The following is a 22,883-nucleotide window of genomic DNA, read 5'->3' as shown; positions in this document are numbered from 1 at the left end:
CAGGAGTCTATAAGGAATCTCCATGAGGTCATGGTCATCGAAGTTATCACTTAGCTTCAAACAGGATCTGCAAACGAGCCGCCAGATGTACCCTAACTGTGCCTAACTTACATGAAGGTGAGGGGCCCCAAAATTCCTCCCTGGGGATAACTGACCTGTCAAGAGTCGGTCGCCTTTAAAAGACTCTTGCCATGTTCTCACATTACACGGTGGTTTCACCTGCTCCTCCACAGCCGACACCTCCCTAATGTAGGGAAGGGTGAACAGCCTTCCTTACAATCACTTCTCTCACGAGGTTGGACAGGGAAGCTGCAAATTCTTCCTAGAAGAAGTGCCACACACCTCACTGCTGAATATCACTGTGTTCCCTCTGAAGTACTCCCCCTTACATCTAGCGAACAGAGTGGTATCAGCAAGGAGGAACACAGGTCACTACGGAAGTTATGAGACAGTCTATATCACGGTCTATTATTTCACTACCAAGAAACACAGTCGACAGTGTCCTTTCTGACTCACTCATGTAAGTTTCTACTTGCTCAGCTTATTGGTGTTGCTGGAAGGGTTTCATTTGTTTCCATCCACACAGATTTCATGTGAGTTTCTTCCTTTTTCTTTCTTTCTTTTTATTTTTTGAGACAGAGTCTGATTCTGTCACCTGGGTAGATACTGTGGTATCAAAGCTCAGAACAACTTCAAAATCCTAGGCTCAAGTGGTCCTCCAGCTTCAGCCTCCTCAGTAGCTGGCACTATAGATGCCTGCCAAAACACCTGGTTAATTTTTCCATTTTTTTTTTTTTTTCATAGAAATGGGGTCTCAATCTTGCTCAGGCTGGTCTCAAACTCCTGAGCTCAGGCAATCCACCTGCCTCAGCTTCCCAGGATGCTAGGATTACAGACTTGAGTCATCATGCCCGGCAGATTTCAAGTTTCTTCATTTTTTTTGTGTGTCTCAAAACTTTCATAATGACCCACATATGTAGCACTTTTTCTAGGACAAGTTTGCAAAATTAGTTATAAGTCCTTGTATGAACAAAGATTTTAAAACCACCCCCCTACCTACCCCCCAACCCTGCCAGGCTTCTCTGTATGTTAAATGGTTTCGATTCTTTTAACCGTTCTACAAAGATCCCATTTGCCCACCCCTTCGTCATTTCCACTAATTCCATCAGCAGGCTGTCCAAACTCCCTTGACCCTTTCCTTGTCCTCCACCTGGGGCCCAGACAAGTCACTGATCTGTAATCTTTCACCACACTCTCCTGAATACGTTCTGAATCGTGATGGAGCTGTTCGAGAACAGCACTCACTGCTGACACGGCATCAGTGTGAAAGGGGAGCAACCAGACGATTCCACATTACTGAAGATCTCAAAGACAAGGAGCAGAACCGAGCTGGCAAGACACGAAAGATGTCCCAGGAACGCAGACATGATCCCAAGGGTGTCTGAGGCCTGCACGGTACTTACAACTCAGAGCAGTTCCACGAGTATGGGTGTTGCCTTGTCAATGGCAAGATCCAAATCAGAGAGGAAATGACAGTGCGTTCCAAGCAAAATGGCACACATTTAGACCAACTAAGGAAATAACAATAAAAGTGCAAATTTATTCTGCGTGTGTGATCATGATTATCATTACATCAAGTTCCATATATGCCCAGCCAGAATAAATATTAACCCATTTTATAAATGACTTTATACTGCATTTGTGGATACAGCTCCACCCAAACCCAAAACAACACTGTTTCCATAGTAACCAACAGATTTCAAAGAAGGAAAAAGGAGGGGAAGACTTCAGAACGGATAGCAATCAAATAAAATAGCCAGCATCAACAAAATATGTCAGTATTATTTAAAACACACGGTTAGAACCATTCTGTAGCTTAATCTCTTTCCCAGAAAACCATCCCCTTTTAGTCACCTTCTTGTACTAAGGCAGTACTTCCTCAAAGAAACAACTGCAAAATTACTTCCATTGTACTTGAGGAAAGCAGCATATTTCTTGAGTCATTCTTGGGATACAAAGGGCAGTATGATGAAGAAAATAACATCTACTAAGTGACTTAGCACACACTGAAATTCAGATTGATTATCTACTGGTAACTATAAAATTTCAACTGGGCTTTGATTGTCAGAGTAGAATATCTATCCTCTTGCTAAATGTAATGAGAGGGAAAAAGAAATAAAAAGCCAAAACTGAAAGCCAGAGAGATAACACCATAAAAGCTGCAGACCAACATCAACTAAAAGCCAGGTTTTTCACTGGAACTTTCTCAAGTATCACTTTCCCCAAGTGAATTCTGTGCAGGCGTGGCATGTACTAGTTTATCCACATGCCTGCGTGTTCTGTGATCTTATGCCTACAGATAAAATTCATAGCAACACCTACAGGCAGCGTCCTGTCTGCAGGACAGAACTGGCCTCACGTGGGGTAATCTGTGAGCTCTGCAAAGTCACAGCCTTGGTGATCTTGATTCAAAATATCACAGATTAATAAAAATAAAATATTCATAAGAAAAATGGATATTTTAAGTGTCTGGCTCCTACAGTCCTTCAGAAAGAAGTTCTAAAGTAATTTAGTAATTTGTTCTCTCCTACATTCTGGCTGTGTGATTGTGGTTAAGTTACTTAATATCTCTTTATCCTTCCTAAGCCTCAGTTTCCTCATCTGTAAAACAGGAATTAAAAAAAGTACCTGCCTTATACAAAGAACTGAGCAAAATACCTAATAGACAGTAAAGAGAATTACATTATTATTATCATTATTATTTATAAGTAATAATACTTTCTTCTTTCTTAATGACCACATGCAAATCCTGATGGCTTTTCTTAGATAGCAACTCTCAATATTGCAGAGAGAAAAGCTGTTGAACAAATATCGTTAGGAACAATTTCACTAGGCGATCTCATGAACTGCAGGCACACAGCCAGTCAGCTAATCTTGAACGGCATAAACTTCTGAGGCAGACAGTACTGGGATCTAAAGGTAAGTCACAGCCACATGACCATTAACCCTCCTAAGCTTCAGCTTCTTACCTCTCTACCTTGTTAATTAGAGCAGTCACCTAAAGAATTTTAGAAAGATCAAGTGGCAGAATCCCCATATAGCACTGCACAAAGAAACTGTTCCATTTAAACATTAAATGTGTGCCTGCTATTATTATTGTAATTCTATTTCTTTGCTCAGACAAAACACTGATTCAACAGCTATTTATGGAATGTGACCATGTGCCAGCCAGTGTGTGGTTAAAAAGAACTGACACGGTCTGTGCTCTTGCAAAGTTCACACCCCAAAGGGGAATGCTTACGTTGAGTAAACCTAAACAAAAACAGATACATAATCATAAGCTTTAATAAGTATTCTGAAGGAATGGAACAGGAAGAATGACTGAGGTTTACCAATGACAATACTATGTCACATTTTTCTCTTGTCTATAACACAAAAATGTTATGTCCCACCAATAACCATCCAGACCAGATTATGAACATTCAAAGTACGTATCTTCTAGCCTTGTCCACATAGGAAAACAACTGCAAGTCTTTACTTTTAGGCAAGACTATTACAATGTTCCATTCTTTTCAACCCAGATGGAAAACAGGCTGTTTATGTTTACAGCAGACACACAAGCTGAAATACTTAGTGAAGGAAAGAAAAGAGACCGACTGAGACAGTCCACTCTTAAAGCCATATACTCAAAGCCCCATGTTTTGATTTCTAGGCTGCTTCATGAATCACCAGTTTTGTGAGATCGTAAGAGTACAGTTTACAGATGTAGCTCTACCAAGCTGCCAGGTGAACAAAATGAAAAAAACACGTTCTGATGACTCAAAGTGGTTCCATCTGACTGGACCAAGAAAGACCACCGCGTAACACAGGTGACTCCCAAGTTTACGGTTTATATGAATTTGCTGTACAACCTTATCAGGAGAGTTTTCCTTTACTTCTTCCTACAGTTTGCCTAATGGTGAAAGATGCACAAATGTAATTACATTTACCTTTTATTACAAAGTCAGTGAGTCACTAAGACTACATGCTAGAAGGGGCGTTTTATTGTTTTTCATTATGTAGTGTGTGCTTTATTGCCTTTAGGGTCATATTTTTGCTGGGGGAGGAGTTATAAGTATAGAATACTTATTTTGCAAAGAACATACCTTCTGTCAGGGGTTTTGTTTTTATACCACAAGATCATTCTTACCCTGCATTATGCGAAGTCCACCACTTAAGTGTGATGCATTATTTTTGATAGGGAATAAAGATTTGGACTTTAGAGGCAGAAGATACAGAACTGTTTGTACCCAAGATACACTCAATCCAAACCATATAAAGTAATTGAAAAAAATATAAAAAAGGAAAGAAAGAAAATGAAAAATCATGTTGGTCCAAGAGGATTCAGTAGAAGTTTGAAAAGTTATGTGAAATCAAATGCCTTCCCCCCTTCTCCCCTACACCTCATCTTAAATTACATTCCTCAAGTAACATTTTGAGTGTTCTACTTGCTATTTCAATCCAGCGAAGTAAATGATGCCAAACTTCAGGGAAGACGTCTTTCCAGTCTACTCAGCACTTGGGACTTTGAAATCAGCCCAGAACCCCATAGGAAGGCCAAGTTCAGAGAACAAATATGAAGGACATACAAGTTCACTTCTTGCTTGTAACAAGATGTTTTGCTGATTTCAATCATTTTGGTCCTTAATTGTTATAAAAAGCATGTAGATCAGTGGTTCTCAACCTTCCTGATGCCACAATGTATTTACATTATTAAAAAGGGGTTGTGACCCAAAGGTTGAGAACCGCTGATGTACATGAAAATTCCAGTTGTTTTTCCCCCAAAGCAAACAAGGCAGGAGAGAGAAGCAGTGTCTACAACCCCCACCTCTACAAACCCCCCAGGGCACTGTTACCTCAAAAGCTGCCACATGCAGGCGTCTCCCTACAGGACACCTCAGCTAGTCCTCCTGATCACACAAAAGGGATTCTTAAAAATTTGATATCTAAGATGGGGAAATCAAGGATCAGTGTGGGAAAATAACTTATGAAAGGGTCAGATAGCTAACAAATAATTTAGTGAAGATTTGAACCCAGAGATGGTGCTCATACACCAGCCGGCTCCATTACACAAGCATTGGTCTCCATTTAGATAACAGAGTAACTTTACACGTGCTGCTCCCCTAATCTCACAAGATCTTTCTCAGGTATGTACTATTATGTAGTACAGGAAGATGAAAAGAGACACAACCAGGTAAAATAACTTACCCAAGGACACACAGCTAGGAAGTGGCAGGATGAGGATTTGGAATGAGACTCTGAGCTCTGTGCCTTCAACCGCTCTCCAATACTATGCTTCCAATATACTCCCTCAAATATACTTCACCGTGGGGCCAGGGGATAGGTGGCCTAAGAAGGAGAAACAAAAATGTCCTACTTGAGATCTTATTCAGAAGTGGCTCCTCTTAAGCCATATGCCCTTCCTCCAAGCACAAAATATTGTCCCCAAATTGGCCAGAACCTTATCAAAAGTAAAAAGCTGCATGGAATAATAACCCAAGGACCAGTCCTACAATAAAATGGAAGTCACAGACACAACTAATGTGTAACTGTCCACCACCTCCCTACCAGCCATCAAGTGAAGAAAAAAAAAAAAAAGGAAACCAAACTACATGTCTAACAGAAGGAAAATAGTTAACCAAATTATAGTTAAAACCAATATTCCTCAACTGGGGAGCTGGTGGAGGAGAAGCCTGGTCGCAGGTACTAGGTGGGGACGTCAGGAATGCTAAATACCATGCAAAATATGGCACACCCAGAAAGAACTTTTGTATCTCAAATAGTAATGGTGTCCTCATGGAGAAAAAGAGTAACCAATTAGTAAGCTCTATACAGGTGGGAAGTGTCATCTCAAAGACACAGAAGAGGCACCAATAATATCTGTACAATGACTGGACAATCTATTATACAGTTAAAGATAATATGGTAACATGAAAATAGTTATGTTGGCTTGGCGCCTGTAGCTCAGCGGCTAGGGTGCCAGCCACATACACTGGAGCTGGTGGGTTCAAATCCAGCTTGGGCCTGCCAAACAACAATGACAACTACCACCAAAAAAAAAAAAAAGTAGCCAGCATTGTCGCAGGCACCTGTAGTCCCGGCTACTTGGGAGGCTGAGGCAAGAGAATCACTTAAGCCCAAGAGTTTGAGGTTGCTGTGGGCTGTGACCCCATGACACTCTACTGAGGGCGACAAAGTGAGGAGGGAAGGAAGGAAGCAGGGAAGGAAGGAAGGAAGGGAAGGAAGGGAAGAAAGGGAAGGGAAGGAAGGAAGGAAGAAGGAGGGAAGGAAGGGAAGGGAAGAAGGAAGGGAAGGAGGGAAGAAAGGGAAGGGAAGAAGGAAGGGAAGGAGGGAAGGAAGGGAAAAAGGGGAGGGAAGGAGGGAAGGAAGGAAGAAGGAGGGAAGGAAGGGAAGGGAAGAAGGAAGGGAAGGAGGGAAGGAAGGGAAGAAAGGGAAGGGAAGGAAGGAAGGAAGGAAGAAGGAGGGAAGGAAGGGAAGGGAAGAAGGAAGGGAAGGAGGGAAGGAAGGGAAGAAAGGGGAGGGAAGGAGGGAAGGAAGGAAGAAGGAGGGAAGGAAGGGAAGGGAAGAAGGAAGGGAAGGAGGGAAGGAAGGGAAGAAAGGGGAGGGAAGGAGGGAAGGAAGGAAGAAGGAGGGAAGGAAGGGAAGGGAAGAAGGAAGGGAAGGAGGGAAGGAAGGGAATAAAGGGAAGGGAAGGAGGGAAGGAAGGAAGAAGGAGGGAAGGAAGGGAAGGGAAGGAAGGAAGGAAGAAGGAGGGAAGGAAGGGAAGGAAGGAAGAAGGAGGGAAGGAAGGGAAGGAAAGAAGGAAGGGAAGGAGGGAAGGAAGGGAAGAAAGGGGAGGGAAGGAGGGAAGGAAGGAAGAAGGAGGGAAGGAAGGGAAGGGAAGGAGGAAGGGAAGGAGGGAAGGAAGGGAAGGGAAGAAGGAAGGGAAGGAGGGAAGGAAGGGAAGGAGGGAAGGAAGGGAAGGAAGAAGGAGGGAAGGAAGGGAAGGGAAGAGGGAAGAAGGAAGGGAAGGAGGGAAGGAAGAAGGAAGGGAAGGAGGGAAGGAAGGGAAGGGAAGGAGGAAGGGAAGGGAAGAAAGGGAAGGAAAGGAGGGAAGGAAGGAAGAAGGAGGGAAGGAAGGGAAGGGAAGAAGGAAGGGAAGGAGGGAAGGAGGGAAGGAAGGGAAGGGAAGGAGGGAAGGAGGGAAGGAAGGGAAGGGAAGGACGGGAAGAAAGGGAAGGGAAGGAAGGAAGAAGGAGGGAAGGAAGGGAAGGGAAGAAGGAAGGGAAGGAGGGAAGGAAGGGAAGGGAAGGAGGGAAGGAAGGGAAGAAAGGGAAGGAAAGGAGGGAAGGAAGGAAGAAGGAGGGAAGGAAGGGAAGGGAAGAAGGAAGGGAAGGAGGGAAGGAAGGGAAGGGAAGAAGGAAGGGAAGAAAGGGAAGGGAAGGAAGGAAGAAGGAGGGAAGGAAGGGAAGAAAGGGAAGGAAAGGAGGGAAGGAAGGAAGAAGGAGGGAAGGAAGGGAAGGGAAGAAGGAAGGGAAGGAGGGAAGGAAGGGAAGGGAAGGAGGGAAGGAGGGAAGGAAGGGAAGGGAAGAAGGAAGGGAAGGAAGGGAAGAAAGGGAAGGGAAGGAAGGAAGAAGGAGGGAAGGAGGGAAGGAGGGAAGGAAGGGAAGGGAAGGAGGAAGGGAAGGGAAGAAAGGGAAGGAAAGGAGGGAAGGAAGGAAGAAGGAGGGAAGGAAGGGAAGGGAAGAAGGAAGGGAAGGAGGGAAGGAGGGAAGGAAGGGAAGGGAAGGAGGGAAGGAGGGAAGGAAGGGAAGGGAAGGACGGGAAGAAAGGGAAGGGAAGGAAGGAAGAAGGAGGGAAGGAAGGGAAGGGAAGAAGGAAGGGAAGGAGGGAAGGAAGGGAAGGGAAGGAGGGAAGGAAGGGAAGAAAGGGAAGGAAAGGAGGGAAGGAAGGAAGAAGGAGGGAAGGAAGGGAAGGGAAGAAGGAAGGGAAGGAGGGAAGGAAGGGAAGGGAAGAAGGAAGGGAAGAAAGGGAAGGGAAGGAAGGAAGAAGGAGGGAAGGAAGGGAAGAAAGGGAAGGAAAGGAGGGAAGGAAGGAAGAAGGAGGGAAGGAAGGGAAGGGAAGAAGGAAGGGAAGGAGGGAAGGAAGGGAAGGGAAGGAGGGAAGGAGGGAAGGAAGGGAAGGGAAGAAGGAAGGGAAGGAAGGGAAGAAAGGGAAGGGAAGGAAGGAAGAAGGAGGGAAGGAAGGGAAGGGAAGAAGGAAGGGAAGGAGGGAAGGAAGGGAAGGGAAGGAGGAAGGGAAGGAGGGAAGGAAGGGAAGGGAAGAAGGAAGGGAAGAAAGGGAAGGGAAGGAAGGAAGAAGGAGGGAAGGAAGGGAAGGGAAGAAGGAAGGGAAGGAGGGAAGAAAGAAGGAGGGAAGGAAGGGAAGGGAAGAAGGAAGGGAAGGAGGGAAGGAAGAGAAGGAAGAAGGAAGGGAAGGAGGGAAGGAAGGGAAGGGAAGGAGGAAGGGAAGGAGGGAAGGAGGGAAGGAAGGGAAGGGAAGAAGGAAGGGAAGGAAGGGAAGGGAAGGAAGGAAGGAAGAAGGAAAAGAAAGAAAGGAATGGAAGGAAGGGAAGGAAAGGAAGGAAGGAAAGGGAGAAAAAAGAAAACAGTTATGTTAGGAAAAGAAAGTAAGATACAAAGTTACAAGCACAAGATAATTGCAACTATATATTTATTTAAATTCTGTATCCAGAAAAGACTAGAAGGAAATAAACTAAAATGTTCATTTTTATTGTTTCACAACAGCAAGAAAATTAGTGGTTTTTCCCTCTAGTGCTTAAGTATGGCATCATTAACGATGAAAATGGTAAAAATCCTAAATCATATTTAATTGGCCAAAAGAAACTTAGAATAGAATACCAGAGTGTAACCACTCCTGAACAAATGTGATCAAGAGAAGATACATGAAAAGGTTTCTGAAGAAAGGGAAGTTATGACTGGCACCTGGGTATTTCTAGACAGATAGTTCTGACTCTCACCTCCAAATTCCAAGTACTGCAAACTAAAGTCAATAGTTTATACTCTCTGCTCAGAGAAGTCTTCCTCATCAAATTTGCCATCTCTGTGCCATGCACATTTAAGTCTGAAGTCACAATTTTCTCTTCTCTATCCGATGGCTCCCACCTGCAGGCAGCCCCCACCCCCTCCCAGCCTTCACCACAATTCTTATTCCACTGGCCTCCTCCACTTCCATCCTAGCCCCACAGCCCTAAGTCAAGACCTTTCCTTATTCCTGTACACTGCCTCGTACCTTCCTAGAGTTTCCTATCACGTACAAGGAATACCCCTCATTTTTATTAAGCTTGCTAAGATGGTCAAACTCCACTATTAAAATGCCCAATGGAAGGAGCAGCTATTTTTTTTAAAGGTAATGACTAGAAAGTTAAGTTTGGTCTCAAATATTTCTGCCAAAGTATACCTTAATGGCAATGGGGGGGTGGAGGGTGGTTAACTGTCAATTCATGAGGAAGGAAGGGTCTGCAAGCACAAATCAAAGGGGACCCAAGTAAGCAGGAAGCGTCATTATAAACATTCAAAGTCTTGCATTATATGCCAGCATAAATTTGGCCACTACCCAGGGCGACAGAGACTCTGTCTCAAAAAAATAAATAAAATAAAACAAAGTAAAATATAATGTAAAAATGATATATTTTCCTACCAAAATTGTCAAGAATGCTTCTTCATGGAGACACACCATGAGTTAATTAATTAGTCCATGACCTGGGGAGACCCTGACAACACTGATGAAGTCCTAATGGTACACACTGCAGTTTGACACGCACAGGACCGTGTGATCACGTGACAAAACAGAGCACAATGTAAAAATAATCCAGATTATCTGACAGCACTCCATGTCAAACATCACTAATGTGTTAACTGACCCTTCAACTAGATATGTCAGTAAGGGGTACGTATCATGGAAACGACTGAAAGTGGTTTTCTCCCAATCAGATTATAATCCATGAGGGAATATTTATTGCTATTCTGCATTTATCATAGATGAAAGGAATCAATTCAGAAAGTATTCTGTCTCATGTTCTCTTTTTTAAAAAAATAAGTTAGGCAGCTAGGTCACCGGCCACATACACAGAGGCAGGAGGATTCGAACCCAGCCTGGGCCTACTAAACAACAATGACAACTACAACAAAAAAATAGCCAGGCATTGTGGTGGGCACCTGTAGCCCCAGCTACTTCGGAGACTGAGGCAGGAGAATCACTTAAGTCCAAGAGTTTGAGGTTGCTGTGAGCTGTGACGCCCCGGCACTCTACCAAGGGCGACATAGTGAGTGAGACTCTGTCTCAAAAAAAAAAAAAAGAAAGTTAGTCAAATGTTTTTTCACTTTGAGCAGTGTTTGAACCCCTTTCAAAGGAAAATAATACTTGAAGTTTCTTGATTTTAGAAACACAAACTGGTACGTTCTGTAACAGTGCTACCCAACAGAAACATAAAGTCAGCCACACATGCAATTTTAAATTTTCTAGTAGTCACATGAAGAAGACAAAAAGAAAAAGATGAAATCAATTTTCATGTCCTCATTTATCACAACAGATCCAAAATCTTATCACTCTAATGAGTAATCAAAGTCTTTGAAATCCAGTGTATATTTTACATGTAGCCCATCTCACTTCAAACTAGTTACCCTTCATTTGCCTACCAGTTACACACAATTAGTGCTCAGTATTATAAGGTATAATTCTAGAAGATCATAGTGCCATGTTCTGGAGAAAAGAAAAATTTTCTAAAGAAACTCTCACCTGATTCTAACTCATAAAATTATCAATATCCTTGGGATTGGCTGTATTTATTTCCACACAAAAGGTCTTTGCCAGATCTAGATGAGGGGTGTAAAGAATTCCTATATAATGTACATGGCTTTCACCTTCCAAACTATAATTACCTTCTTGACTACTAGACAAAACTAGCACTCATTAATTGGGTTTTTCATGTGCTTGTTCTTAATGTTCTTGTCCTTTGTTCTATTCACAGTTTAATAATAAGTAATTAGGTCTATGATATTCCCCAGCAAGCCTAAGTTTTAGAATCTGTTTCATTGAGAAATTACTCCATCTGAAGGAAATTTATCAACACATCTCATTTTGTCTCCTGGTCTTGGTAGGAGGTAGTTATGGTTTTCAAAGACAAATGACTAAAGATGAGAGTCTCGGTGCATCCCCAGAGCAGTGAGCTAGTGCTGGCAGACATAGCTTCCTCCGGCTGGTTTCCACCATCTTTCTTTCTGTGGTGATGGAAGCACAGTGAAGGTGTAACACAGTGCCCCCCAGAGGCTACAACAGGAACAGCATGAGAGGCTGCACACCTCCCAACTATCTACTAAGCATAGAAGTTCAAGGGGCTGAAGTGTCCCAGTCTAGGCAGATCCTCAAATTCTGAACACTTAAATCCCTTCTCATTTCCATAGAACTCTTATATTTCCAAGTATATTCTAATGAACCCCCAGAAAACTGTAAAATTCTCACAATCAAATGCAACCAAAGCATCATAAAAGGAAAATTCTGGGAATTATGTGTAGACTGTCATGATTTGGTTCATTATTCTCATTTCCTTAATAAAATATATTTTAAAACAACTCTCATATATTTATAGTATCAAGTAAAAATGTAACATTTTGATTCAAATAATGACATTAGGTAACCTCAACCAAAGCATTTGTGAACTGTATAAAACCATGTAACATAAAGCTAAGGAAACATTTCTAGCCCTCTGCTGCTATTCATTTTCTGATGGTTTAGCCTTGCATTCATAATGCTGGACGGAATACTGGTGGTACATCCGACCAATGGAACCAAGACAAGAATCCCATTAGATTATTGGAATCCCATTAGATTATTCAAGTGACATCAGAAAAGTATACTACAAGGTAATTTCTAGTATTGAGGATTTGTATCCATACATAAAGTACCAACTGAAATATATCTTCAGAATAAAATTTCCTAAAATGATTAAAATAAAATGTGAAACCTCACAGTTTATACAAGACAAGAAACATTTGGCTGCAAATGATTTTATAATTTTGCTAATTAAAAATTATCCCATTTTCACTTTGGATTCATCATGTAACAGAAACAGGAATAACCTTACCATGCCAGAAACACAAGCAAATGGTTAAAGTTCTACTCTCAAAAAAATCTTTAAAAGTTGGCAAAACATTTCATTAGGCTACAAATCAAAACCCGTCTGTCCTTGACATCTCTTTAATGTCTTCCAGATTCCACATCCACTTTTTTAATCACTCACTGAATCACTCAAAAAATTAAAATATGTTAAAACACTACCCATCTTGGACCTCTAGAAAAGTCCTCTGATACAATATAACCTTCAAAGCCCCTCCATGAGCAATGGTCCCATAATACCTCCATCTGATTTATGTGCAGTATTCATTATATTTCACAATGAGAAAAAAAATATTCCCAGAATCATGCCTTCATCAATAAATCTGCTACATGTGAAGAATATAAATAAATACTAAAAAGGGGCCACTGTGAACTCTCTCTCGTGAAGTTTGCCAAGTGGAAATGGGTACAACTATGATTAAAAATAAAAATCATTTTCAGGCTGCTAAGGTGTTACCAACAAAATATGCTTAAAGAAAGAAGAATGCGAGTGGCAAGGAGGTTGACTGATGAACAAGTATTTCTCTGCAAAGCTAATGAAGGCAATGTTTACAGCGCACCCTTGTTTATTTACCCTTCCCTTCCCTGAGCCCTCCATTCGCCGTGGGAGTCAGTACGCATTAATGGCACTGAAAACCCGAGAACCTTCCAACTGTAAGTTACAGTAGTCACTGTGTCAGTGGCAACAATGAATCACAGACATTCAACCTGGGATGAGTTGTGGCAGCACCTTACATGTGTCACCAATGTGTCGTGAGACATGGCTGTTGCCATGGTGAGGCTCCATGTTCAGGAAATGTGTTAAGTCTCAAAGAAGGCACCCAGCCATCCCTCCAGATACCCATGCCCAGGAACATTGTGATTGGCTTCCTCCCTGGGAATCTTTTTGGAAGAAGGGGGGAAGGAAAGTCACTTGGGGGAAGCTGAGAGAAAATGAAGTATACCACCCTCTATGTCTGTGTGGTGGGCTCCAGCACACTGAGAATAAAATATTTTAAAAAATAATTAGTTTGAACCGCTCCAAAAGAATAAAAGTAGACTTGCCCCAATATGGGAGGGGGTAATTTTTATGTTACTTGTACAATTTATATGCATTCAAACAAAGGATAAAGCAAAGGAGATTATAAACCGCACAATCTCTTGAGCAGAAACAGAAAAATTATATGGCTCAAAAATATATAGACAAATAATCCTGGTTATGTATACCAAAAAAGTCCTCCACTTGAGCTTTCCTGACCTGAGTCTTCGACTCTGCCCTAGCCCTGCTTCCATCATCTGAAAATCATACTATAAATAGAAACAGACTCCAGATCGTGAGGATTAAATGATCTACTGCAAACGAAATACTGAGCAGAGTATCTGAGGCTAAGGAAGCTGCTCCTGCAGGTACCAGAACCGTAGCTATTACTATTACTTCTACACAGTCACCTGGCTGGAAACAAAAAGAAGCCTGTTCCAGCATATGTGTTTCAAGGGAAGATTTACGATTCTTCCATGCCAGCCTCCCAGATTTTGAATCTTAGGAAGTGGGTTAAGAACAGTCAAAATGTTCATTTCCAAATGATAAAAATAGCTGTGTCAGAAAGAGGAACCTTTCAGTGCAGTATACATGAACGCAGGCATACACACGGGACATACCGCTGCGGTACTGGTGCTGCGGGAAACAACCACGATGGTCACAGGACTCTCAAAACCAAAACAAAACAGGAATAGCCGAAGGAGCAAGGGAGCTTTAGTCTGGACAAGGCTTAAGAAGGACCTGTTTACTGTCCTCAGATCTTTCAAGGGTCATCATATAGGAAGAGATGGTACTAAATCTAATTGTTAAGTGGGAAGACCCTGCGTGGTAGATGTAAATCCAAGGTAAGAAGGACTTTCATAGCCCTAATAGTTGGTCAAACACAGTAATAGGCTTCCTCAAGGACAGAAGTTCCCATCCCCAGAGTTATCAAGTAGAGTCTGGATGTCCATGCAGTGGCTAATCAATCTCGGAGGCTGAGGCACCAGATACACAGGGCGGTAAACACTATTTGGACTCTTCCTTTGAACACAGAATGTCCAGGATCTCTGAATGTATATGACATATGTCAGAACAATACACAGATACGCGTACATATGTGTGCATAATTCACATCCTGCACACTAGTCTAGAAAGAAAACAGCAAATTCATTGTAATGATCACAAACCACATACTTTATTCAAGGCAAGCTTAAAGGCCAATAGCCAGCTACCGTTTACTGAAATTTACCATGCGCTAACTCATTTCTAATGTTTTATGTGCTTAACTCATTTAATCCCACAATCGCCTATGAGTAACATACAATTAGTATTTACATTTTAAAGATGAGGAAACTGAGGCACAGAGAGATGTGACTTACCCAATTATACTGCTACTTATGTGGCAGAACCAGGATTTAAACCCAAATTGTCTGGTCAACATCCTGTGCTCTTAATCACCACCCTTATTTGTTGACTACATATTCAAGGTGCTATGTCTTAGACCTGGATATTGGAATATATTTATTTTTCATTTAACAAAAAAAGACAAACAATTTGCAAAGCTTGCAACACAATTCTGCCTTTGTCATATTCTCTCTCCCACTTCCTTTTTTATTATAACGAACATTTCTGTGGAAAACATAACATCTGCATCTTAGGAGGTCCACCTTTTCTGCATGTTTATTCCTCAAGTGCAATAACACTACCTTGGTTCATAAAACCTGGCTTGCTGACAAGCAGAAACTCGTTCTTCTTCATGTCCAAGTCAGGTTTTTTGTTTTTGTTTTTTGCAGTTTTTGGCCGGGGCTGGGTTTGAACCCACCACCTCCAGTATATGGGGCCGGCACCCTACTCCTTTGAGCCACAGGCCCCGCCCTCCAAGTCAGTTTTGTCATAGTCTTTGATGAAGAAATATTCCAGATGATTCTTCTATGCCTTTCTTGAAAAACATCCTTTCCACTTCCCTTTCTTGGTCAGATTTCCACGATTCCCTCTCACAAGAGTCCCTTGAGAACGGCGTCCACAAACCTTCCCCACTCAACATTGTTTTTCTGTCCTGGCCTTCATTTCATGAAAATGCCCCACTCTACAGATTGGCTTTTCTCCGTGTTTTCCCCTGCCGTGACTTCCCCTACCTGTTTACAAGATAAAAATGTTAACATCTCCAGCAAGAGGGGAAGAACTTGACTGAGGCATCCTCTCTCCAGAGAGCTCACACTCATTTCTAATCATCCTGCCCTCAGAGATTTTCTTTAGACCAAATCAACAGACACACATAATATGTCTCCTGGTCTATATTCTTGCCTCATGATAAATTAAGGGACATATAGAGGAAAATTTCCTACTTCTAATCATTCAATACCATCCCTAAGAGTTATGCTGTGCCCAATACCACTTGTACAATAATTCTTGTATTTTTTCTTAAACCTCTCAAACTTGTTTTAATGTTGCACTTAAGCAATATGATCTGAGAAACCAGACTTGATGTGCTAATTCTATTTTTGCTACATATTTAATATATAACATCTATATTAAAAATAATACATAACTCCCAAATTTTAAAAAACAGTTCTGTATTCTCCTAGAAAATTCATCTAAAATTCCACTGGTAAAATGTACAGGACATTATAGAAAACACTGGCTTGGAAGAGAAAACAGGTCTTCTGTCATTTTTCAAAACAAGTTTTTTATGACTGGTTTTCCCTTTCACTTCACTTTCACCCCAAACCTTTACTTCTGCGTATGTATTTCTCTTACATTAAATAAAAGAAGGGGGTAGGGGGGACTTGCTAAATTTCACTCTAAGTCAATAAATAATTACACAGAACAGCTTATCTCAAGATGAGCATTAAACAGAAGCTGATGACATTATTATTTCATCAGCATCCAAAGAGCAAATGATCAAGCTGAAACATCAAGAGAGCTGGAACAAAGAGCGAATCCTTGCCACGGCTTCAGAATCTTCTTCTAGACTAGGGCTTGGCAAACTACAGGCCCATGGGCCAAATCCAACTTTGCCACCAGTGAGCTAAGAATAGTTTTTACTCTTAAAGGGGTGGGAGAAAAATGAAAATACTACTACTACTTAGTGAGACGTGAAAACTGTGTGAAATTCAAATTTCAGTGTCTGTAAATAAATTTTCCTGGAACAGAGTCACGCCCATTCGTGTACATATCGTCCCTGGCTGCTTCACACTGGGACAAGAGGTGAGAGAGGTGAATAGTTGTAGCAGATCAGGTGGTTCCCAAGGCCTAAAATAATCTACTATCTGACTCTTTACAGAAAAGGTTTGCTGATCCCTGATACCCAGTCAATCTAGCCTCCCACCACGATATATAAACACAATTTTTTTTAAGTATGAAAGTTTTCTAAAAACACAATACTAGAAAAATAAACCTACCTCCATGTACCCAGCACCAGGACAAGATAAAATGCTCATTTTTTTTGTAATTGGGGCACCGACTACAAGCACAGACATCCACTGATCAATAATATTCAAGCCTCATTTTCTACCACCAAGATTTGGTTTCCCTAATTCTGCATGCAATTCTGCAGACTTTTAACCATCCTAAGAGTAAACTATCTTGATACCTTTTTAAAGCAGCAACATTATTAACAATTAAAAAGCTGCCTCCACACATGCACAATAACTTTCTTATATTTTAATATGCATATCCATAGTCTGATTATAACAGTGGAGAAAGATTGACAGGAAATGACTGAGTGTAATGGCTCCAAAGGAGATAGCACATTGATCAGTAAATAATACACGTTTCTTGAAACTGTCTACCTGCATATTTACACTTGTCAAGTCTCATACACCTTGGTGACAGAATTCTTTTTCAGACATCGATGTAAAAACTCTAATGCTGATTTTAAAAATGTTCTTTAACAATTACAAAAGAGCATATTTCTAGATAGATAAGGTTTAAATTTTATCCCCCAAACAGTGCCACCCAGAACATTCACTGCTACCTCATCAATATTCCTGGTCCATAGCAGGGTATTGATAAATGAACCTAAAATGTTAAAATACAGTGGCAAACAACATAGGTCTAGTGTTCACAAGGGGCCCAACCCTGTACAAAGGACTTTTCACAGCCAGTGAGGAAGATACTATCATTGCTCCCAGCTGGAAGATGAGGAAACCCAGGCTTGGAAGGAGATGTGACTTGGCCAGGGTTACACTATCAGTAAGACCTGGGGTTAGGGCCTAACCCGATGCACTCTAACTTCAGAGTCCAAGCTCTCTTTAGCTGGGCTATGGGCTGGTTTCTGGGTGTGGGCCCAGAAATCTGTACTGAACACGCTTCCCTGGCAATCCTAGCTTCACACTTTGAAAAACAGCCCCAGGACTTGGAGGTAGAAGAGAAGAAAACCTGATAGGCCTTGGGTTCAGGTTTCTTCTACACCCCTCAAACACTGCCCACAGGAGGATTAGAGAGAAAAACCTATAATATGTGTATTAGGGCCTGTGGGATGTCACATATAGTTAATTATGACAACTACCATCAATTTATAGGTTAGTTAGGGAGTGCCTGTAAGTCAGGCAGTCTGCCTTTTATCTGTACTGTCCAGAAAATCCCCTTCACTCCTGGCTGATCAGGTTAGCATCTCCTTGTCCCAAGATTCCACACCAATTAAACTGCACTAGCAGCTCGGGGCCAGTAAGAAGGCTGGACAGAGGACGGGGGTGCAAAGAGCTGGTTCTACCCTTCCATTGCTTTATCAACCATTAGACTGGATAGTGAGCTAGATTAAGACTCTCATCCCCCCCAAACCCATTTTTTACAATAGAAATGCCTAAAACATTAAAAGGTAGAGAAAATAGTCTAACAAACTGCCTTACACCCACCATACCAATCCTAAAATCATTAGGATTCTCTCTCTCTTTTTTTTTCTTCTTTGCTAAAGCTTTGTCACAAAGGAATTTCACCCTTATTCAATATAATTCAATATGCAACTTTTAAAAATATGGAGAAACAAGTCCCTTAACAATAACTGAATGCACATGTTGTATTTAAAAAAAAAAAAAAAAAATTCACACAGAACATATTTGAAACTAGCCTCCTGGCCATCTGGCCTCAAAGACTAGCCTAGAAGGGCAGAAATCCCTGCAGTCCATACACAAGGTGCCAAAGTGCCAGGACTTGACCTTGTTCTCACCCTGGCCATAGATGCCCAGGAGTTAAGGTTTCCTGGCACCCATTCTCCCAAGAAGCTGGCCGCTATTTTTATGCATTTCTGTTCCTAAGGTCCAGGAAGAAAATCATCTGCTCAGACCTTCAGGACTCTGTGAGCTGCCACCTCCAGGAGAACCTTACTCGAGAGGAGGCCCAAAGGAAGACCGAAATGCTGAGTTCAATGCCATGATTCTGTAAGATTTTTTAGACTGAAGACAGGCAGGGAGGTGAGAGATCTTTTGGAAAAAAATGTTTGGAAGAAGTTATTCCCTTTGTATCACTGGTTCCATAAAAATCCTATCTGTAGATGAAACTGCAATTTAAGTGAGGTAGAGCCCATTTCTTTCATAAAGACAAGTCTAAACTACAAAATCTTCTCTGTCTGAATCAAATAAAAGGAACTTCAGTAACCACAGAACCTACTCAAAAATGAGGAGGTGGCATGTCCTCATGGTTAAGATGAAGGCTTTGAAATTGACTTATTTTTTTTTCTCCTCCCCATCCCTAACTACTTCTAACACTTGCTATATGAGTTATGAGAAGGTGACTTCCACACTGAGCCTCTGTCTTGTCAACAACAAAATCAGAATAATAGTATCTAGCACAGAAAGACACTGTTAGGATTAAATGAGTTAACCAATGTGATACTTAAACCAATAGAGGAAAAGTAAGTGCCTTGTGAATAGCTCCCATGGTTACATGTTGCAAACATCATTAAAATCTCAAAGAACACAGGAAGAATATAAAGATTTCATCTTGTGAACCTACTTCAATCAACTGGTTGGAGCTACATAGACTACCGTGTAGAGCAAAATTTGAGAGCCACCGTCAGAACAGGCCATGATGAGAGCCCACTGATTCTGTCACTCTTGACCAAGGTCAACCGTATCATCCTGTGAATATGGGCCAAGAGGCCAACAATTCACATGTTCACCCACAATCACTTTCTAGAACTACAGTTACCATGCCCAACACAAATAGTAATAAACAACAAAACAAAACAACTAAAACAAAATTAAATCGCATGGTAACTGCTCTCTCATCCTTTCTCCTTCCAGCACAGGACGAGGGAGCAATGAGGCTCTCGCCAGGAGTCAGACCTTGATACTGGACTTCTCAGCCTCCAGAATGATGAGAAATACATTTCTTCTATTTAGAAAAAAAATTGAACATTATAACTAGATGATAGTTTAAATGCGCTAACGGCTCATTTTTCTTTAAGAAGGAATTAAAATGATGGTAATTAGCAAGAGGCAGCTCAGCAGCCTATATATAAACTGAATGGAAATTTCCTTCTCTTAGTCTCTGTGTGTTACTTGAACCAAGTTAACAGAAAACAGAATATTTTCAAAACAACACACAATATAGTTTAAGTTCCTAGAATTTTACATCATGGAAGATGTCACTTAAAATGTAATAGCAAAATGGCCTTCCTCCCTGGCACAGCCTGCTTCAACGTATTGATAAAAACCAAGATTAATATGCAAAAGGAAATTTTAAGAAACGTGCCCTGCCCTGGCAGTACCTGGCTCGTGTGTGCCTTTCCCCTTGAGAAAGAAACTGTACCAGGAGAGTGAAAGTCTGGGTTTGGTTCCCACATCACCACTTCCTTGCTATGGTAGACATTCAGATGATGCGTAGGTAAAAAGAAAGTGAGGATAGTTTCTTATCTTTTCCAAAGTTACAAAAGTTGAATGAAAAAAAGAAAAAACACTACAAAACTATACTGTTTCACACATACAACATCAAAACTAGCTGAAGGGTAGAAAATAAAGTACCTAACAAATAAGGCAAATATGAAACATATAGGTTGTCAAAATTTAATCACTATACAAGCTGATCATTGCCAAAATTCTAAAGCATGTAACATTTTTTCATTAATGTAACAATTATGGGCTGTTTAACCACTGTCAGCCAGAGGCTGGGGTAGGTATCGGGTATTTGAAGACAAACTACAAAAGACTGCTCCAAAGCCACCTGCCTTATATATTTGGTAGGCCACACTCATATAAATGTTGGACCTCTAAGCCTGTCCACAAGACTCTAGATGGAATAATTCCGAAGCCATACCCACACTCAGTAGAAGAAAAAAATGTGAGATCAATTAATAATGTCTACCAGGGTCATAGGAAGAGAGGAGAAAACGGAAACCTATAAAATCAAAAGTGTGTCGAAAATGGTTGCCGCTTAATTGAGGCAAAAGGTTGCATGCTTTGTGTAGGTGTCATGTGAACAAAAGCTTGCCCAATACTTTGAAAGTTTACAGTGAATTTGTATGTCCAGAAAAATGTGTGCATAATCCCATAAGGGGTTTAGAGAGGAATGGAAAATATCTGCAATATAAATGCAGATTACCTTTATTACTAAGTTGGATCATATTCTCATGCCTAGACTAATTTCCTATGTCATAAAACCTATATTCAATTTTATAAATAGCATACACCAAGAATCATAAATTCAGTTAATGCAGAAATTTAACAGATTTTTTTTAAATAAAAGTGAGAAAAGGCTGTTTTAGAGCAAATATCTGAAAGGACAAAAAGGGTTCTTTCTTTGAAGGTATGTTCTTTCCTCTGACTCGACCTCCTTAGGGACATAACTAGAGAACAAATAAATTTCACAGCTAATATATATGAAGTAACATGTTTAACATTATCCAATGAATTTATATCTACCTACACCATATAAATTTATCTCACATAAACTGTCACCTCCAACAGAATGCATTAAAACAATGTTATAGCTTCCAAATTAAATGCAATCATCTAATTGGAATTTAATCTTACAATAGTAGTTGGTGGATTTTCTTTTTTAATTGACTAATGGAATAATTCATTCATTTGTCTTGCAGTTCTGTCTGAAGAATTTAAAAGTAACTTTGACAAGGGCTGAGCTGGGCACTATTGTGTGTGTACTGGGAGTTGGTGGGGGTGGAAGTTTTTTCACCATCCTCAGAACAACTCTTGCTGCTTATGGACAGGAAAGGATGGACATCCTCTCTCACCATCTAGAATTACTATATTACTAATACATTCCAGTACCTCCAAGCAAATGTCATATTAATTTCTGATTTTCATCAAGCCAGACAATGGTTTCCACCTTGACTCCTAGCCAATCAGCTATGTGGAAAATATTCAGCCAATTATATTACTTGCATTAAGTTAGGAACTGGAAAGAAAGGCAAAATAAACGCCTTGAAAATGCTTCAGAGATAAAATGTAAGTTGACACTGCCTTCGCCTGCTGGAGCCCGGGTGATACAATCTGATAGGCAGCTGCCAGCACTCATAACTGCTTATTAAATCTAGTCTCTTTTTATGGTGTGAGTGAAGATCTGTATTTTTACCAATATTAGGTTCATTGTGTTATGAAAGAAACCAAAATACTTAAGATCATTCGCTCCAGCTTATAAAACATATTATGTAGTTTATTAAATTGTTAAAATTACTTTTCAAAGTCAAAATTTTCAAGGACTGGAAATTTAACCACAACAAAGTAAAGTGGCCTGGCCCGGCCCACTGACAGGCCGGGGCACAAGGCAGCCCAGAAGGGGAGCCTGGCAGCCAGCTCTCCTGTCCCAAAGTACCTGCCAGCTGCACCCAGCTTCTTTCAGAAACTGTACTAACCACCACCCACCCCAAAACATATGGCAAAAAAAAAAAAAATCCACATTCTCAAGTTTTATTTTAAAGCAAGCACCTCTCAGCCAAAAATTAGCCCCTTACTAAGTCTTAAGTGATAAAGAAGTTTTTCCTCATGTTTTTTATCTCTTCCTTAGAAGTCAAAAGCTAGGGATTTGATCCTTACAGAGATCAAAAGAGGAATTGTGGGCAAAGAAGGGGAAAAAGTTATGGGCAAATAAAATACAACAATGTCACACTGTATACAGCAATGTCACATAATTCCAATTAGAAGACCGCATTCAGTTTGGAAGCTGTAACATTGTTTTAATGAATTCTGTCCTTCCACCACCTCCACCAGCAAAGGACAGCTTACTGGCAGGGCCTGTGCAATGCCCAAGCAGAGACTGATGAAGCCAGCTAAGTTGCCATCTCTAGTCAAGTATTCTCAGGAAAACTCTATGCAAATCCAGACCGTTATTATCACATTTATTAATAACGCTGTGGCTAACTGCCTATTAAATATGCAGCAGAAATAGCCATGTTTCACTCATGGAGTCCCGTGATGTGCATCCTATAGGTACCAGTATCAACTGCAGCTTCAGGCCGAGGAAAACAGCCAAGGCTGATTTCCTCCTGGTGAAACAGTGGCATTAAAGAACTGCAGTGCAAAGGGAGACATGAAGTGCTCAGCCCTTCTTTCTCCATAGCCTGCCCCTAAGTTAATTTATTATGCAGGCATGGTTATCACCAACATCAATCAAGTACATTACCCATTTTCTGACCTTAAAAAATTTGCCATAATGATCTATTTGTGCAAACCTTTCATCTCCCGGTTTCATTTCCTTGCATTTGAGTGAGACGATT

General features: G+C 41.0%; 1 protein-coding gene across 5 annotated transcripts in view; it reads right to left on the bottom strand.

Annotated features, from left to right (window-relative positions):
* The window catches only part of FOXP1 (forkhead box P1), a 616,360-nt gene that overhangs the window by 496,936 nt on the left and 96,541 nt on the right, over nt 1-22,883 (bottom strand). For 2 of the 5 annotated variants that reach the window (XM_053600809.1, XM_053600807.1), the window contains exon 1: nt 5,248-5,383. The exons of the other annotated variants lie outside the window; for them this stretch is intronic. The gene's annotated coding sequence lies outside the window, so the exon portion shown is untranslated. Of the gene's footprint in view, nt 1-5,247; nt 5,384-22,883 lie in introns of those variants that run through there. 5 annotated transcript variants of the gene reach the window in all.

This window comes from Nycticebus coucang, chromosome 8 (genome assembly GCF_027406575.1).
Source record: "Nycticebus coucang isolate mNycCou1 chromosome 8, mNycCou1.pri, whole genome shotgun sequence".
Taxonomy (NCBI): domain Eukaryota; kingdom Metazoa; phylum Chordata; class Mammalia; order Primates; family Lorisidae; genus Nycticebus; species Nycticebus coucang.
This window is presented reverse-complemented; position numbering and strand designations above follow the sequence as displayed.